Raw genomic sequence first — 20,228 nt, 5'->3', positions numbered from 1 at the left:
AGTCCTGCCATACTGAATTAGTCTGTGCAGCATCAGGTATTGTTCAAACAAGTATTATTGTACACAACCCCCTAGGTTGTCGAAATGGGATGTGGGAAGATTCAAGATTCAACCTTTTGTCATATGTACAGCTAGAAAAACACGCTTTCTGCACAATGAAATTCTTACTTTGCCAAGATTAGAAAATTAAGACCGTTCCAGACAGATCACTTTTTTTTTCAAAGCAAGTTTTTCAGTCATTTCTCTATTTTCATTAAACCAGAATACTAAGCAACTGATCTTTTTTACAACTTGCATCGTTAATATGCTTTTTATGAACCACAATCTTTTTCCTTTCTAGCAGAGGCTGAGAACTTGCTGGAACTGGACTTTTCTTGTGTCATTGTTTCTTCTCCAACCTTTATTTTAATTAGAGGTGTCAAATAATTCCATTACTTGCATTTAATTTTTTACAGCCATGATTAACGTGTTATATATTTTAATTATGTTTATCATTTTTAATCTACTGCTTCTTTATGGGACTTTTAAATAAACCAATTTCTTTTCTTGTTCTTGAAGGGTTGATGTAAACTCATAAGTTGAAGGGTTGACGTTACAGTGACAAGACCGGTGAGAGATTAGCTGCAGCAGTGTTTATTTCAGCGACCTTGTTATCTTTACTCCGTTTTTTTCACCCTTCTTGCAACTTTTTCCAAAGTTATTGTTACCATTTGGATGTAATGGGTGTGTCGCTGAGTATCAAGGCTGCTGACAGCTTCTCTCCTGTATCAGACGCACCTCCGTGCTGCAGTTTGGAAAGACCACAGCATCAGCTGTTTGGCTAGCTGTTAGCATTGAAAATAAGGCTTATATTATGTACAGTTATTAGATTAAATTAAAAGATTAGATTACTTTCAGATCATACATAATTAATGTAAAATATGTTTTTAATCTCTTGACAGCAGTAATTTTATTATTGTCTTTATTTTTGATTAGGAGAAGTCTCTGCTTGAGGACACCTTTGAGGCAGCAAGGTGGTGTACCACAAGGTCCTTCAAAGGAAGCCTTTCCCTTCCCCAGGTCATCACCATGGACAGGGAAGCTTGCCGGAGGGCAGTGGAGAGGTTAGGCTTCTGTGATGGCCTGGATGAAGAGGAGATGAACGATTGCAGGGAACCGTTCCTGTTCATGTTTAGTTTTCAGTCAGACTATGAGGAGTTCTGCAGAGAAATTGAGGAAAAAAGGAAGATGAAGGTGTTTTCTGGTTTTGAAATGCCATAGTACAGCGGTGTCTCAGTTTTTGCATTCTTTTTCCTCCTCACATTGTTTTTTTGGAGGTTCTCTTGTTTTTTGTGTGCTTTTTGGTTCATTTGTTTGTACTTTTTTTTTATTCCTGTGTTGGCTGTTGTTTGCTCTATTAAATTTACCTTTTTTGAAAAATTTAGTCTGCATTCTTGGGTGTCTCACACAATGTCTCACCACCCCGCCTCAAACCCTGGCATGTTTTAAGAAGTATCAACACAATTTAAGTCTCTGTTCCTCTTAATGTAGCTGATATAACGGAGTGTACAACAAATTTACCCGTGTCTGTCTATACTGTTTTACACTCACTTGGGAAATGACTATTAAAATAAAGGCAGCATTGATAAAATCAACTATTAAAATGGTTTTGACAGGTTCAAAGAATAGTATTATAAATGCTTGAACCTTTTATAGAGGTACCAAAAGTATAGCTAAAAGACACAAATACCTATGTGCTATAAATACACATACCATACAAAAGTAGAAAAAAGAATTAAAATATCAGAACAGATTGGATCAAAAATGGCGCCTGTAATTATCTGCTCTTTAAAATTATCATGACATCCAGCAAATAAGTCATTTGATTACCAATGTTATGCTTTACATGGGTTTTGTGGGTTTTTAGGGCTTTCTAATCCTTAGAAAGGGGCTACTCGCAGTTTCCTGGTTCCATTGAGAGAGGGGCAGGTGTCAAATAGTTGTCTCCACCCACCTCTAATTGTTTAACCCCGCCCACATTTAGCCCCGCCCCGATCTCCGGGATGCAGCCAGGGGCTACTCCACTGAGCTGGTTAGATGAGTGATGCAGGCGTGGCTGTTCTGATGTTCCCAGTGTTAAACAGCCTCAATTACATCTTTATGACCTTGGAGTTCTGGACGGGTTCACTGACCCTTTCTGTGTTTGGTTACATCATGGCCTGGGATTTCCTGCACTCCTCTTTTATAACTGAACACCTGGAATAAACATGATTTGAATGTTTAGCTAAAACGGTGAACGGAGCTTTTTTCTCTGAGGATCACAGCTGAGGAGCATCAGTACGGAAATGTGCTGGCTGCAGCAATCATACAGAAAAACTGAGCTTTTCTGTTTCAGAGGGAATCTAAACCAGCCAGTATCAAGTCAACAGCACAACAGATGAAGGGAAAATCCTTCCACGGGTTGTGTTGGGTGTGTTTGATTCATTCACCTGTGCATTTGTGTGTTTTTTTATGTTTGCAAAATCTTCATGGACCACTTCTGGATTCTAATGAAACTCTTCAAAACTAATGATTGGATGTTCATCCACGCGTGGCTGACTTTTGGAATTGAATACAAAAATGTCTGAGTCAGTTTTACAGACATTGAGCAGAAGTTTCCTTCACAACCCGAACTCCAAATAAAGATATTTAAATGATTTAATATGGAGTCTTTAAGATTTGACTAAAACAGCTTTAACACCATCATTTGTCAATCCGTGGCTAATCCAATGTGTGACAATCTTTTGATTTATTTAAGGCTCAAACTTGAAGAACTGATCTTTAGTGTAAAACACATGAAATGACTAATATGTAATAAACATGAAAGCAGTCAGGTTTCCATCGTCTCTCCTGTCTGTCCTCGTGTCTCCAGGTGTGTCAGTATGTTGTGTCCGTGAATGGACTGAACGTCCTCTGCCACGACTACCGGACCGTCAGTGACCTGATCCTGACTGGACGCAGGACAATAGTGATGGAGGTGATGGAGGAGCTGCAGGTTTGACTTGGAGAACGTGGGTTTATGGTTCTTGAACTGGACGGATGGACATGGACGACACGACTCCCTCTTTCCTGTTGAGATGAGGCGGATGTTGGAGGACCAGGCTGTCAGTGCCTCCACCTGTGAAGATGAGCGTTTTACTTTTAAAAGAAACAAGACGACATCTGTAATCCACCTTTTCTTTGTCATTCTTGAGGAGAAAACTCCAGTTTTATGGAGAAAACATCCGTGAATTCCTGGTTTGTGTTCTGGATCACGAGGTCGTGATAAAACAGGTCACAGAATCAGAAAGCTGAGAGGATAAAGTCAGCGATAAAACTGAACACATGAATGTTTCATGGAAACACGCAGTGACCTCTACCCCAGTAAGGCTGCAGAACATCACCTGGGTTTATTTACTGCCCCACACTGCCCTCTACTGGACTTTACAGGAAGATGCACATTAATATGTTTGCATCTATCTGAGGAAAAAGCTCATTCTGCTCCTGCTGTGTGCCAAGTTAGCCCAGAACAGCTAGATGTGTGTTCAGCAGGCTCAAGTAAAAAAGCTAAGTGATTAGCATCATTTTTATGGCGTCATGTATATTCTTAGACAATAAAAAAACTTGAACACAAATCTAGGCTTTTAGCAGAAAATCTGATGATCAGACTGAAACATTCTGCTGCACCTCTAAGGAACTGGATTTAAACATTTTAGATGAAGTAAAGAATCACACATTTATTCATCTATTGATGCAAAAATGGGATTTTTGACAATTCACATGAAAACTTAAGAAATAAAAAAATCCTAATAATAAAGTCCAAAACACTTAATTAAATTGTGTTAACTGAATTCTATTAGAAAACACGTGTTTTGCTTTTGTGTGTTAATAAGGACTAAATCAGCTTGAATAGATCAAATGTTGCATCATTTCCTGTTCAGTGGATCAGACTGGTGCCAACCACACACGTTTATTCTTATTTCTATTAATAAATCATATTTAGCTTATAACTGTAAATAGCACAGGGACGGTAAAGAATGTGACCTCCACCATCGTCCATGTTGTACTGCTGTAGATTTTATAGTTTAGATGTTCATAACCAAAGGGACAAATGGCTCTCTGCTCGATGTGAGGCGAGACTTTTCGGGAGCTTTTCTCTGCTTTCAGGGACTGAAAGTTGGGTTTCAGGTCATTATAAACTCAAAGGTTCAGCGTTCAAATGTATTAAAGTGTTCAGTGATTCTGAGTCTGTGGCTTCTTTTGTTAGGTCTCAGGTTTGTTTCCTCTGAGCAAAACCTCACCTTTGACCTCAGGTTGGGTTCTCGCATTATTCCCGTGTGATTCACAGGAAGTATAAAAGTCTTTTTTTTTGTTTTACTATCTATTTCTCATTAATACATTGCTGTGTGTGTGTGTGTGTGTGTGTGTGTGTGTGTGTGTGTGTGTGTGTGTGTGTGTGTGTGTGTGTGTAGTGGGGATGGGGGCATTACATTTTATGAAATGACACATATAGTCTGTCAGAGAAACAAAATAACATTAGAGCACATTTTATTTTCCAGAGTCAAAATTAATGCAACTTAGACTAAGAGACCATTAAAGGCTCAGGAGCCTTTTGCAGGTGTTTACAACAATGCATTTTAGTTGATTGGTGTCTTGTTTCATATCACAAGTCCCTCTTTTCCATAAATCCGTACTGACTATGGTTTAGTGTTTCATATATATAGTTAACACGTTTTCTAGCCTACATTTAAACAGTTTTCCAGGATTTTTGAACATTGTGGAAGGAGTGACACTGGCCTTAGTTGTAGATGTTTATTACCCTGCTTAAACCTTTTGGCTATTGCCTTTCAGAGGAAACCAGTTTGAAAGGATACATTATATATGTAAGTTAATGGTTTTAGAATACCACCAATAATCCTTTAAACCAACAATACCATCACAGTCAGTGGAGGCTGTTGTTACAATGATCAACAATTTATTTAACCTCCAGCTCATCTGAGGAAGATACGGTCAGGGAGATGTTTTTATTAATGTTTCATTCACTATCTTAAAAAATAAAAAAAGTAAAAAATATAATAAATAAATTATTAAATAAATAAATAAATAAATGTTTCACTCATCTCCTTTTCTTTGTCAGATATTTGCTGCTAACTCTGGTCCCACATTCACATAAAATAATTTCAGTCCATGAAAAACATGCGCACAATATTTTGTTTGTATCTATTTGTCAATAAAGTTTGTTTTCAACGTACGTCATCATCAAGCGACGCCAATTTTGTTTTTTTTGCGACGCCACTGTTATTGCTTTCAAACTTGCTTCAAATAAGACCGGTAAGTCGTTTTTTTCTCTGTAAAACTTTCAGTATTTACGAGCAGAAAACAACCATTTAATATTAATGTTGCCATTTAGTTCCGTGTCAGGTTATTTTCTCATCATCACACTATATTAGTTAGCTTTTCTTGCGTGAACTCTAGCCGAATGTCGTCGTTTTAGAAAATCAAACATGCTAACTCAGTGTTAGCTTTTATTTGTGTTGCACCGATTGTAGAGTAAAAACATTAGCAGCAACATTTAGCTTCTAATAAAATGATTAAAATACAATTCAGAATCTGGACGCGCGTGCGTATACGCGCGCACGCGCACGCACAGACACGTACATAAAAGGATTAAGGTAGTGCTCTTCTTCACTTGGTGAGTTCATAGATCAAAGGACAGCAGTTGGTGACATCACTCTTGGTTTTCACAGAGAACAAAGAACAGCATTCGTCAGATCTCAGAGACAAGTCTCTAGCTCACAAACACTCGTGACTCTATTCGATACATACTGTTTCTCCTCAGTTTTCTGACTGTTTGGGACAGATAGTTGAGAATTTTGTCACAGTTTTCTCTTCAAACCCGTCAATATTTCACACGTCTTAAAGATGGAGACCACACAAAGTCTTTCCTGGTTTGAAATCGTAGAACGAGGAGTTAAGGTCAATTATGACGAAATAATTGACTTTTCTCCCAACACAGAGGTTCAGGTCAGTGAGGTCCACCCAAAAGCCTCATTGCCTACTAACTGTGGGACTCAGGGCACAGATCAGCAGGAATCTGGTGAAAAGCTCCAAAAACCTGCTTGTAGTCAGGATATTCGTTCCCAGTACTACCGAAGAGAGACAAACCAGTACCAGCCTTCTGTCAGTTCTCAGGATATTCGTTCCCAGTACTACAGAAGAGAGACAAACCAGTACCAGCCTTCTGTCAGTACTCAGGATATTCGTTCCCAGTACTACAGAAGAGAGACACCTCAGCAGAAACGTCCCACTATGATCCGCCTCAAAGGTTGTAGGAAAGGGACGGACTCAGGACCCAAAAGTGTCTCCGAATCCCCAAAAACTGCATCTACCATCAAGTCTGAGCAGCCTGGAACTCCAGTAATCTGGATGATTGGATCCAGTTACATCAGACGGGGTGAAAAGGCGGCTCAGCAACAGTTTGGGCCAAACTTTGGACTCAGAGCTAAGGTCCAATGGTTTGGGAAAGGAGGCATGGGCTGGGGTGGTGTCCTTCCCAGGTTTTACTCCGAGGCTCGCACACACGGTCCTCCAGATATTCTGGTCGTCCACGCTGGAGGAAACGATCTGGGTCACGTTTCCCCGGTGGAACTGGCTTCTCAGATCCAAAAGGATTTGTCCCACCTCCATAAGGACTTTCCGGAAATGAGAATAGCCTTTTCCGCCATCAACGAACGGCAGTCGTGGGGATACGGGCAACCAGGAAGAATTAACAACAACAGAAAACAGGTTAATTCTTCACTGAGGAGGGTTGTTAGGAGCTTTGGGGGCCTGGTCATCGAGCATCCTGAGGTCAGGTTCTTCAACAACGCTCTTTTTCTCCCAGACAGAGTGCATTTTAGTAAGAGAGGAAACAGCTTGTTTCTGGGCAGCATTCACTCTGTTCTGGAGAAGGTTCTGGCTCAGAGGTGTAACACCTAAATCTGTTACGCCTTAAAAAGATAACAGCTGACAGAAAAGGGCAAATGGACGAGCTTCTCATCCAGCACCAAACCAATGAATAAATAAGTAAAAAAAATAAAAAAATAAAAAAAAAACCAACTAACTCTGCCAGGGTTTCCCTTTTGGGTCACTTCTGCCGGTCCCAAGCCCGGATTAAAGAGGAGGGGTTGGATTATAACACAGAACTAAATCCACAGTAGAGGGATTTTACTCTTAAGAAATAAAATGAAGGCAGGTTATGACATATACAAATATATTTAGTAAACATTTATAGTTTCTAATCAAACATGTCAAATAGAAAACTATTTATTATACAATACAGTACAAACCCTGTTGCATCAGGGCAGCCGACTCTCACCAGAAATGAGCTCGACTAACTGCCGGCAATGCAGACCGAGCTCTGACACCAGTCGTACCGGGTCCTTACAGCCCGTATCAGAGGGCCTGGTACCCCATCCTCCTGAAGTACCCCCCAGAGGGTACGGGCTGTTAGGACCCTGTACCCTACAGGTCCTGTTCTTGACTGGACCTGTAGTCACCTCAACATCTGATGCTGTACAGAAGGAGGAGGACAGAAACTTCAGCAGCGAGCTCTGAAGAAGACTGCAGTAGTAGTTGAATGTGTTAAAGAAGAATGGTGGTGAAGATGACCTCCATCCTACAAAACCCCTCCTACCCACTGCGTTCCACTGTGGAGACCATGGACAGCTCCTTCAGAGGCAGACTGAGACATCCCAGATGTGAAACAGAACGCTACCGTAGGTCTTTCATCCCCTCTGCAGTAAGAGTGTAGAACTCCTCAGTTTAAGCTGTACTGGCATGATCCTGGTACACAATAACACCAATGCAGTATTCAGTATGTGTCATGACTACCATCCTTCACCCTCCTCTGCCTCTTCATTCAGCTCACCTGGTCCCCTCACCAAGCTCCAGCCAAGCCCTGTTTTCCCTAGCAACCTCAGTCAGCATCACAATCAACTCCATTCATCTCACCTGTTCCTGTAATCAGCTTCATCCACTCCACCTGCTCCTGACTCCTCAGCTCAGCACTCACACCTGCTTCCCCTGCTATATATTCACCAGTCAGCCACCAGTTCCCGGCCAGATTATTGAAAACTTTGTGCCAGTAAATTCTCCAGCCATCCACCCTGCCTGACCTCTGCCTCCGGACCTCGTTTTTGCTCCTGACCCCTGCCTTGTACTCTGCCTGCCTCCACGACCTTCGCCTGTCCTCAGCCTTGCCTCTCGCCTGTTCCCCGTATCTGCATGTCCGATCTGGTTTTGACCCTCGCCTCCTCTCCGACTCGGTCTCCAGCCTCGCCCAACTCTGGTAACTCTGCATCCTAATGAAGACTTTTTATTTTACTCTCATTGTGTTTGGCGTCTTCACGGGTCTTCCGAGTTCTGTTCGTGACAGTATGTGTTCAATATTTGTGCAATTCCGGATTTACATGGTATGTCTGTGTCCCTTACAGCATGCTGCATAGTTCTAGAACCCAAGTTTTTCATTTTTATTTGTAGTTTTTAGTGGTCGAAGGTTACAATAATAGCTTACTGCCTATTTGTTATTATTTCTCTTCAAAAATCTGGAGGTATGAAAACTACTTGACTCATGAGTCAACTTGTTTATGAATTTTTTAAAATCAAAAACCACCCCAGAGTTGTTACATGCACTGAAGGAAGATACATTATTAATCATAGCAGAAAGTGATTGTTAGAATAGAATAGAATAGAATAGAATAGAACAGACTTTATTGATCCCACGGTGGGGAAACTCACTTGTTACAGCAGCACCAGCACTCACCAGAATCATTTGAAGAGAAATCATAACAAATAGGCAGTAAGCTATTATTGTAACCTTCGACCACTAAAAACTACAAATAAAAATGAAAAACTTGGGTTCCAGAACTATGCAGCATGCTGTAAGGGACACAGACATACCACGTAAATCTGGTATTGCACAAATATTGAACACATACTGAATACTGCATTGGTGTTATTGTGTACCAGGATCATGCCAGTACAGCTTAAACTGAGGAGTTCTACACTCTTACTGCAGAGGGGATGAAAGACCTACGGTAGCGTTCTGTTTCACATCTGGGATGTCTCAGTCTGCCTCTGAAGGAGCTGTCCATGGTCTCCACAGTGGAACGCAGTGGGTAGGAGGGGTTTTGTAGGATGGAGGTCATCTTCACCACCATTCTTCTTTAACACATTCAACTACTACTGCAGACTTCTTCAGAGCTCGCTGCTGAAGTTTCTGTCCTCCTCCTTCTGTACAGCATCAGATGTTGAGGTGACTACAGGTCCAGTCAAGAAAAGGAGTGTTGCAGGTTCTGATTTCTGATCCCATGGAAATCTGTGTAGAGCTGCGTGAGTAAAAATAAAACATTTACCCACTATTAGACACCACCATCGAGGTCTGGACCTCTGTAGTTTTTCTGCAGAATATTTAAAAAATAATCTCTAACTGTGCATTTACAGCATTTACTTTTTAGAAAACATACTTGTCTGATTTTTGTCGAATATTTAATCATTGAAATGTCTGTAGCTCCTACACTGTAAAAGTTGTCACTAAATCATGCCTGCTGGTCAACAGTAACCGGCTCTACGTACTCCAACAAGTACGTTTGTGAAAAAAATACATCTCTGATTTTTCATTTATTTTACTGTAAACTGTAGTGACCCACAAATGGCCCCTGCTGATAACCAATTTCCTAGTACTCTTTATCAATATTTTCAAAATTTAACAGTCAAAGTTTTTATTTGTGGATCATTAACACTTGGTCGTTTGCATATGAACGTTTTTACGAGGTTAAATAATTTTATCAAAAAAATGCACCTGCTCACCTTTGCTTATCTCTGCTTCTCCAAAAACAAATCACAAATCAAATATGTCAACTGAAAAGGCACCACACACTAAAATGTACCACACACACACACACACACACACACACACACACACACACACACACACACACACACACACACACACACACACACACTTGACTGAACAATGAAAAAGATTTAAAATACAAAATCAACTCTACCAAAATAGTAATACGTTGCTTATGAATCAAAAGTGAAAACTGTTTTCTATAATGTGCATCATCAATCAATCTTTATTGGTACAGCACCTTCCACTGCCTCTGCAGGAGCCCAAGGCGCTGAACATGAAATACAGTAAAAACACAGATAGCAATAAAAAAGAGATAAAAACAACATACAGACATAAAAGCACCATACAAAATGTAAACAGGGAGCATAAAAGCATACAAGTCACATAAAAGCTAAACGATAAAAATGAGTTTTCGAACGACTCTTAAAAACATGCAGCGAAGGTGACAGTTTAATATCAAGTGGAAGCTCATTCCAGAGAGAAGGAGCCAAGACCGAGAAAGCCCGGTCACCTCTAGACCTGTACCTAGTCTGTGGGACAGTCAGTATGTCCATCATCACGCTTATGTAAACAGATGATGTAGACAGAGTAAAGTAATAGTCTCACAACATTTAAGTCATGCTGTGGTGTAGAGTACACCTCAGTGTTAAGACTTAAAAAACAAAGACCCGCATATAGGCCTCCCTCACACACATACAAGGACTTGACAGATATGAGTAAAAAAGTGACATAGAGAACAATGACACTAATTGTAAATAATAAATTATCCATTCCGAAATACAAGTACTGTGCATATGAAAGAAACATTTGCGCTGCTTTCCTTAATGTGCATCATCATCATTCTTATGTAAACAAAGGACAACCAAGTCCTCGGCTCATAAATTTGAAGTTGTGCTGTCTTGTCCAGTACAACTCCATGTTTACACTTCCAACCAAACACCTACATGTTGTTTACATGCTGCTGTTTGCACCGTCACAACAACAAGGTGTCTTTTTGCTTGGCATCTGGAAGGCAGTCATTCCAAGGCAGAGCGTGTGAAACCATGTTGAACAACTTCCACGTTGAATCTAACAAGGACAAAGAAATGCATCCACATAACCTTTGTTACAGAGCACTTCATTACAATATTTGTGATCAATTTCATGCCATAACTGTTAATCTTTACTACAAATGATCAGTTAAAATGTACATCATTGGTATTGTCAGTACACGTGTTTAGATCTTCTCATGTCACATATTGATGGAATGGATCTTTTTTTACATAGGTACTACCAAATAAATGATTAGAGGGGCAAACAGTAAATGGCTTCTATTTTCATTAAACCGTATATAGCAGTGTTTCCCAACCCTGGGTACCTGGCACCCTAATGGGTTCTCCACAAGATTGCAGGGGGTCCACACACTTGTGCCTGTGATGAAGTTGTGAGGCTCTAAAGATGATATTTAAAAAAAATTAAATTTATAAATTGCTCAGGACACAAACAATTGTACAATTAACACTGTGTATTAGAGTTACAACCCCTTATGGATGTATAAAATGTAGAATCATTCACTTTTGATGTGTGTGTGTGTGTGCGTAGGGATTGTGGTTGTAAGGTGCTTGGCTCATGTTGGACACAAACAAGAGGGTGCTTGTGGGAAAAAAGTTGTGAACCGCTGCTCTAAAGTCATTCATCCAGTCACTCACACATAAAAGCAGGGGTAGGGAACCCTGGTCCTGGAGAGCCTCTAGCACATTTTAGAGGTTTCCTTGCTTCAACACATTTGATTCACATGTTCAGCAGCTCATGAGGCTCTACAGAGGCATTAATCACCTGCTGATTATCATCAGGTGTGTTAATGCTGTGTAGCCTCTAAACATGCTGGGTAGCAGCTCTCCAGGACTAGGGTTTCTTACACCTCCATTAAATGCACAATAATTAACTTTTTGATTTTTTCAACATCATTTTCACTATCCCTTAAAAAACAAAAAGAACACTTCCAAGCATCATATAAGGCCACAACAAAGTTTGAGTAACGTGCACGTCATATTATCGGAATATAACAATAACAGAAGTACATTTAAACAGGTAATACCTCTAGACTAGTAAAATAAGAGATAAAGGGTTGCCACTTGTGAAAAAATTTGGCCGTGCAACCTCTCAACTTATATTTGATTTTTTCAAGTTTTAAAAAAAAACATGACATCTTTAAGCCACTGGGAAACAGTAGGACACTTAGCAGACTTCCAATGCAACAATGTTAGACGTCTCGCTAATAGGGATGTGAAGGCAATAATATCCTTTTGTGTGGAGTCCAGTATAAGTGAGCGGTCAGGAATCCCGAATACCACAATCGGAGGACAAGGATGAAGAGTTACCCCAAGAACAGTTGACATAATAGCAAAATACCCTGTCCAGAAACTTTGTAGCTCAGGACACAAAAAACCATGTGGCAAAGGTGACAAGGAGAACCCTGGCATTTATCACATTTATTTTCCACTTCTGGATACAATTCAGAAAGTCTAGACTTAGAGAAATAAAGCCTATGAATAACCTTAAGTTGAATAAGTCCAAGACGAGCGCAGGAGGTGGAAGATCGTACCCTTGCTATAGCCTGTTCCCAAGACTCCTCATGTATTCCAATTCCTAGTTCTCCTTCCCATATACCCCTAAGCTTAACCTTAGAGTGGTTACTAAAAGACAGAATAACATCATAGAGTTTCGAAATGGTTCCTCTGTGATGAGGAATAAAAGATAACGTAGTTTCCCACCACTGTTCTGGAGGTAAAGAGGGGAAATTTGGGAAACACTTGGCATCAAAATTTCGAATTTGAAAATAGCGAAACAAATGGGTAATAGGGAGATTATAACGAGAAGACAAATTGGGAAAACTATCGAACACACCATCCACATATACATGTTTAAACTGTTCTATACCCTTGTCACACCACACTGAGAATGTCGAGTCCAAAAGTGAAGGAGGAAACAAATGATTGTCGGTTAGAGGACCCGAGGAGGATGGCATTACAAAATGAAAGTGTCGTCTAAACTGAAACCAGATTTTGAGTGTGTTAAGAACCACCGGATTATCAGTATACAGAGAGGGTTTTACGGGTAAAGAGGAATAGAGCAAAGCTGGTAAAGAAGAGCCCTTACATGATGATAGCTCCAATTTACGCCACGAGGAACCAGAAGATTTTAGCCAGTAGCAAAGTTTATGGATGTGAGCGGCCCAGTAGTAAGCTAGAAAATTAGGTAATGCAAGTCCTCCACTAAATCTGCATTGCTGCAGCAAAGTTTTAGAAACCCTAGGCGGCTTCCCTCCCCAAATGAAAGGACCAATAATCTTGTCCAGTGAAACAAAGAAATGTTTCGGCAAAAATAAGGGAATTGACTGAAATAAAAATAAAAATTTTGGTAAGATGTTCATTTTAACAACATTAATCTTACCGATTAAAGAAAGGGGGAGATTACCCCATCTTTGAATATCAGATGTGATCCTAGATATAAGAGGAGATAAATTTGCTGATTTAAGGCCAGATAGAGAGCGAGTCACGTTAATCCCTAAGTACTTAAACCCAGAGGGACTGAGACGAAAGGGTAGATCGGACTGTTGAAGTTGACGTGCTGCCATATTAACAGGAAAACACTCACTTTTCCCTAAATTTAATTTATAACCTGAAAACGAGCTGAAGTTCTCCAGAGTACTTAAAACAGCAGGGATGGAGCGAGCAGGGTCAGTCATATATAATAACAAGTCATCCGCATACAATGATATTTTATGTGTAATTCCATTACCGATGATTCCCTTGAATACAGAAGAAGATCTTAATGTAATGGACAGCGGCTCGATGGCAATGGCAAAGAGTAAAGATGACAAAGGGCAATCTTGAAGACAACCACGACCCAGCGCTAAATAATCAGAGTAAACATCATTAGTATGAACACTGGCTTTAGGGGATGAATAAAGAAGCTTAATCCAGCAAGTGAATTTATCACCAAAACCAAATTTCTCCAAAACTGCAAACAAGTATTCCCACTCCACCCTATCGAAAGCCTTTTCAGCATCTAAAGAAATCACAAGTTCAGGAAGTTGAGATAGATGCTTTGAGTAAATAACGTTAAAGAGTGTACGGGTATTAAAAAACAATTGCCGTCCCTTTATAAAGCCGTTCTGCTCTTCAGATATAATTTGAGGAAGCACATCCTCAAGGCGAGACGCAATTACTTTAGCCAATACCTTTGCATCGGCATTAAGCAGAGATAATGGCCTGTAGGAACCACAGGAAGTTGGGTCCTTGTCATTTTTGAGAAGGAGCGCTATGGTGGCCTGTGTGAAAGTAGGTGGTAATGAACCTGATTCCAAGGACTCGTTAAACACAGACAAAAGCAATGGTGCCAGTTTACCAATAAATGTTTTATAAAATTCAATAGGAAACCCATCCGGGCCTGGGGCTTTATTAGACTGCATAGCTTTAATAGCTTTTAATACTTCTTCAGCAGATAATGGGGAGTCCAATTGCCCGGCCTTATCAGTACCAATAACAGGGTTTGAAAGAGACTGAAGAAATTCATTCATTTTAGCTTTATCCGTGGGAAATTCTGACTTGTACAACAAAGAGTAAAATGTTTTAAAGGTAGAATTAATTTCCAAGGGATCTGTAGTAATATTGTCATAAGAGTTTTTAATACTGGGTATCACACGCGAGGAGGCCTGACGTCGTAACTGATGTGCCAACAAGCGATTAGCCTTGTCACCGTATTCATAATATGAGCCACGACTGCGTAGTAATAAGTGCTCAGCCTCTTTGGTTGACATAAGATCAAATTCTGCTTGCAAATCAAGGCGCTGCTTCAGTAATTCTGGAGAAGGGTTCAGTACATAACTTTGATCAAAGTTACTAATTGCAGCCGTAAGTTCTTTAAGCCTGGCATTAATCTTTTTATTAGCACGGACAGAGTATGAAATAATTTGACCTCTCAAATAGCATTTAAGAGTCTCCCACAGCAGAGAATATGAAACAGAATCATCCCGATTGAAGAACAAGAACTCCTCAATAGAGCTTGAAATAAATTAACAACATTCTTTATCCGCCAGAAGGATAGAATTAAATCTCCAAAGTGGAGGACTACGTTTATAGGTAGAGAGTTGAACATCCAATAGCAGAGGAGAGTGATCAGATATTACAATACCAGAATAGTCGGAATTATTAACACATGAATTGAGAGTTCTGTCGATGAAAAAATAATCAATTCTGTAATAAGATTGGTGGACCTGGGAGAAAAACGAAAATTTTTTGATTGTAGGATTGCGAAGTCTCCATGGATCAACAAGATCATTCTGTTTCATGGATGGAGTCCAATTACGAGGACCAGAATGATCCAAGCTTGGAACAAAAACACAATTCAGATCACCACCAAAAATAAGCAAATGTGTATTCAGAAAGGGGATGTTACTCAGCAATCTATTAGCGAATTAAGCATCATCAAAATTCGGGGCAAATACGTTTACCAACAAAACCTTTTTCTGCATTAGGGTGCCAGCAACAATGATGTATCTACCAATCCCATCAGCGATAACACTGGTCGAAGAGAATTGAACATTCTTATTGATGAGAATGGCCACTCCTCTAGCTTTCGAATTAAAATTTGAGTGAAAAACCTGACCTACCCAAGGACAATATAACCTATAACCTTGTTCCTTTTTGTTCCTTCTTGTTTCTTCTTTCTTCTTGTTGTTGTTTGTTCTTGTTTATTCTTTCTTCTTGTTCCTTCTTCTTCTTGTTCCTCATTGTTCCTTCTTCTTCTTGTTCCGTCTTCTTGTTCCTTCTTGTAACTTCTTTTTTCTTCTTTCTTCTTCTTGTTTCTTGTTTGTTCTTCTTGTTCCTACTTGTTTCTTCTTCCTTCTTCTTGTTGAAGAAAGAAGAAACAAGAAGGAAGAAGAAGAAACAAGAAGAAACAAGAAGAAGAAGAAACAAGAAGGAACAATAAGAAAAAGAAAGAAGAAACAAGACTGGCATTATCCTGGTACATGATGCATGTCTCCGCTCAAAGATGTGTTCAGATTAATTACAGTTATGTGGACCAATGGTTGATGTGATCCACCCAGATGTAAAAGATCGATTGCTATACCTTTAACATCAGGGGTACAGTAGCCCCCTGTCCGCATGTAAAAAAATAAATAAATAAACTAAACGGTGCTTTGCGGATCGATCAGCTGACACTACACTCTCGAAGGATTCAGGATGAAGATGGCGGAACGGTCGTAAGGACTCTGTGTCAGTAAAGCACATCTGTTTGGGTAGATAGGAATAAAATCCTAGACTGCTCCGTCTTTGCAGCCACCGTACACATACTTTCCGAAACTTGAAATGACGATTGCAGCGACTTAACAACAATAAAACAAGTAGAAGCATTTCCTCTGTTTACAGCTCTCTCGTCATTTGTTTATTTTTTCACATGCAGACCGGGCGCTGCCATGTTGGAATCACGTCAGCAGAGAACGCGCTTTGTTTGGCCAGTAGAATATTTCAGAGGCTGATGTGTGCACACAAATATAAAACAGGTTTTATTTTCATACAGTTCTTCTAGCAGTAATCTCAAATGCATTCCTCCAAATAGCATGCCGAACTTTAGCTTACCTGTCGAGCAGAAAACAGGCAACCGCAGCGTCTGTGGACAGCCCAACCGTCTCTCAGCGAACGCCAACGTTGAAAAGACTCTCCCAAAAACACTCTGGTCTTATTTCTCACTTCAGAGGCCTTTCTCTTCTTCTCGTAGACTTCGAAGACACCTTTTCTCTTGCGACTCTCAGCCATTTTCATAAGAACCCGTTGAGATAAAAGTGCGCATGCGCAAGGAGAAAAATGACCCAGGGGCGAGCACGTACGACGGACTTACGCAAAGGCTTCGCCAGAATGATTGACAGTTATGCGGACCAATGTTTGACGTGATCCACCTGGAAGTAAAAGATCGATTGCTATACCTTTAACATCAGAGGTACAGTAGCTATATAGCAACCCCAGATGCTAACAGAAGTTGGAAACCAGTATTTATAGCTATTGAAGCTTCCCAGTAATGTGTAACACCTGCTGCCAACAAGCTATAAATCCTAGAAATACTTTCTATGCCCAGATTGTATATAATTCTATAATTAATAATAAGTGAATGCACAGATGGATAGAAGGCACACATGGCTGACATTTGGCTCCAGTACAGTAATAGACATTTCAATGACATACAACCAAATGTTTTTCCAATACTTTATTTGAGGAAAAAAAAGCCTATCAATTAAACGCTAATCACATTCCATGTTGCAAGAAACCATGACGAGGTGTTTCAGGATCAACTTTACGTGGACATCTCAGCCGCTCATTTATGCGAGAGCATACCTTGTACCACTGGTCCACACTCAGGTTAAGGAAGCACTGGGAAACTAAGGAATGTACCCGCTCTTTCACATTCTCAGGAAGGGCCATTTTCCCGTTTGTGCCTGCCCAGTTGCATTTCTTTACCCAGCTGTTATATGTCTGGAATGGCACAATACTCATGAAGACAGCGTACACGTCTGGGTGATGTTGTAAAAAGTCTCCTCTCTGTCCGACGGCAAAGTCCTCAAAGTAATGTCTGGTGTCGGAGTTGGGGTTGGTACTGGGTGGTCTTGGAGTATAGATTCTTGTGCAGGTCTACGGGAGGGAGAGGCTTGAGTGGGAGTCTCTGTCTGCAGAGCCGGATTAAATAAATGGACTACACTAGAAAGGCTGCATTTTATGGGCCCCCTCTCCATCAATGTTATTTAATGAATTGAAATCTGAAACTTACCAAAGTTACTTATAAAAGTTCATTCACATTTTACGTAGCCTAGTCTTTGGTTACAAATTGGTAGTTTGTATGTAAAACATTCTATCAGACAATTTTTTGATATTAATTACACGTCATTACACAGCTGTATTAAATGCTAATAAATTGTCCTCATCTTATCCATTGGGAGTGTCAATGTTAAGGCGGTACCAGTAAATAACCACTAGGTGTCATTAGGGATGCACCGATGGATCAGCATTTGATCGTAATCGGCCGATAGCGCCCCTATCGGTTTTGATCGGAGTTTTCAAAATAGATCAAAGCAGACCGATCAGGTAGGGTTGTCACGGTAACCAGTGTAGCGGTAAACTCCGGTAAAAAAAAAAGTTGACAATAATAATAACCGTCTTGTTTTTAAAAAAACTATTATCTCGGTGGGTTTACCGTGGCTGCGGTGTAGGCGCGGTGACCCTTACCTGTCAGCGCGCTGCTGAGAGGAGCGGAGCTGAGATGAGATGAGGATCCAACGCGTAGCAGGAAAACAGGCAGACAGGTGAGCACATTCAAAGGGTTTTAATACTGAAGCACGCTGGACAATGAAACAATGATCCGACACAGTACAAAGAACAGACAGGGTTTAAATACAGGAGGGTTGGGAGCTAAGGTGATTGGGAAACGAGAGGCAGGTGGGAGTAATCAACGAGACACAAGGCTGAACTAAACGGGGAGACATGACCGGGTGTGACAGTACCCCCCCCTCAAGGGGCGGATCCCAGACGCCCACAGGAACGAGGAGCAGGGTGGGAGGAGGGGAACTAGGAGGAAGGGCCCGGAGGAACAGAGGGACCAGCAGAGGGGTAGAGGAGGAGGCGACGACAGGCTCTTGGAGGCCGGCGTCTGAGGCAGAGGAGGAGACGACGAGCCCTGGGGGCCGGCGTCTGAGGCAGAGGAGGAGACGACGGGCCCGTGGAGGCCGGCGCCTGCGGCAGATGAGGAGGCGACGGGCCCTTGGAGGCCGGCGCCTGCGGCAGATGAGGAGGCGACGGGCCCTTGGAGGCCGGCGCCTGCGGCAGATGAGGAGGCGACGGGCCCTTGGAGGCCGGCGCCTGCGCCAGATGAGGAGGCGACGGGCCCTTGGAGGCCGGCGCCTGCGCCAGATGAGGAGGCGACGGGCCCTTGGAGGCCGGCGCCTGCGGCAGATGAGGAGGCGACGGGCCCTTGGAGGCCGGCGCCTGCGGCAGATGAGGAGGCGACGACTTCATCAGACGGGACGTCATCAGAGGAGGAGGCGACGTCATCAGACGGGACGTCATCGGACGGGACGTCATCGGACGTGGCGGCGACGTCATCAGAGGAGGAGGCGACGACTTCGGACACGTCGTCATCAGAGGAGGAGGCGACGACTTCGGACACGTCGTCATCAGAGGAGGAGGCGACGACTTCGGACACGTCGTCATCAGAGGAGGAGGCGACGACTTCGGACACGTCGTCATCAGGGGCGACGACTTCGGACACGACGTCATCAGAGGCGTCGACTTCTGGACAGGCGACGTCATCAGAGGCGTCGACTTCTGGACAGGCGACGTCATCAGAGGCGTCGTCTTCAGAACACGAGGAAGAGGCGTCGACTTCAGAACACGAGGAAGAGGTGTCGACTTCAGAACACGAGGAAGAGGCATCGACTTCAGAACACGAGGAAGAGGCGTCGACTTCAGAACACGAGGAAGAGGCGTCGGCCACAGGACTGGAGTCGGCCACAGGACTGGCAGGGGCGTCGGCCACAGGACTGGCAGGGGCGTCGGCCACAGGACTGGAAGGGGCGTCGGCCACAGAGCCCTGGACCGTCGACTTCTGGACCGTCGACTTCTGGACCGTCGACTTCTGGTCCGGGGGCGTCGACTTCTGGTCCGGGGGCGTCAACTTCTGGTCCGGGGGCGTCGACTTCTGGTCCGGGGGCGTCGACTGCTGGACCGCCGACTGCTGGACCGCCGACTGCTGGACCGCCGACTGCTGGGGCCGACCCGTCCGCTTCGGGGCCAGAACCGGAACCGTCTGCTTCTGGGCCCATCCCTTCTGCTTCTGAGCCCGTCCCTTCTGCTTCTGGGCCCTCTGGAGTGGAGGCGAGGCAGCTGCAGGAGGGGCTGCCTGGACAGGCTGGACTGGAAGTGGTGGAACTGGTAGGGCTGGAAGCCGTGAGAGCAGGGGGGACAGCCCGTCCAACTGAAGCTCCTGGAGGTTGAGGGTTCGATGGAGCTGGGCCAGTTCAGCCCGGAGACCAGCGAGCTCCGCTGGGTGGACGGGCTCACTCCTCCCCTGGTGGTTCGGGGAGGATAGAGTGTCCAGGTGACTCTCCTGGAGGCTGACGAGCTGGCGGATCCGGTCAAGCTCCGCCTGGAGCTCCATCAGCTGGGCTGTGGGCGTGGTTCCTCCGCCTGCAGATGACGAAGGCGCTGGTTGGACCGGAGACGGGACTGCTGGTCTGACTGGGGGCGTGTCCAAGTTGGCGCACAGAGCCAGAACTGCAGCGAGCTCGCGGCTCCGTCCAGGGACC

General features: G+C 42.7%; 1 long non-coding RNA gene across 1 annotated transcript in view; it reads left to right on the top strand.

Annotated features, from left to right (window-relative positions):
- Positions 1 to 5,274: 5,274 nt before the first annotated feature.
- The window catches only part of LOC139073254 (uncharacterized), a 39,292-nt gene continuing 24,338 nt past the window's right edge, over positions 5,275 to 20,228 (top strand). The window contains exon 1 of the long non-coding RNA XR_011521946.1: positions 5,275 to 5,328. This is a non-coding gene — a long non-coding RNA (uncharacterized lncRNA). The remainder of the gene's footprint in view (positions 5,329 to 20,228) is intronic.

Source organism: Nothobranchius furzeri, chromosome 11, assembly GCF_043380555.1.
Source record: "Nothobranchius furzeri strain GRZ-AD chromosome 11, NfurGRZ-RIMD1, whole genome shotgun sequence".
Taxonomy (NCBI): Eukaryota; Metazoa; Chordata; class Actinopteri; order Cyprinodontiformes; family Nothobranchiidae; genus Nothobranchius; species Nothobranchius furzeri.
The sequence above is the reverse complement of the archived record's forward strand: the minus strand, read 5'-3'. Positions and strand labels throughout refer to the sequence as shown.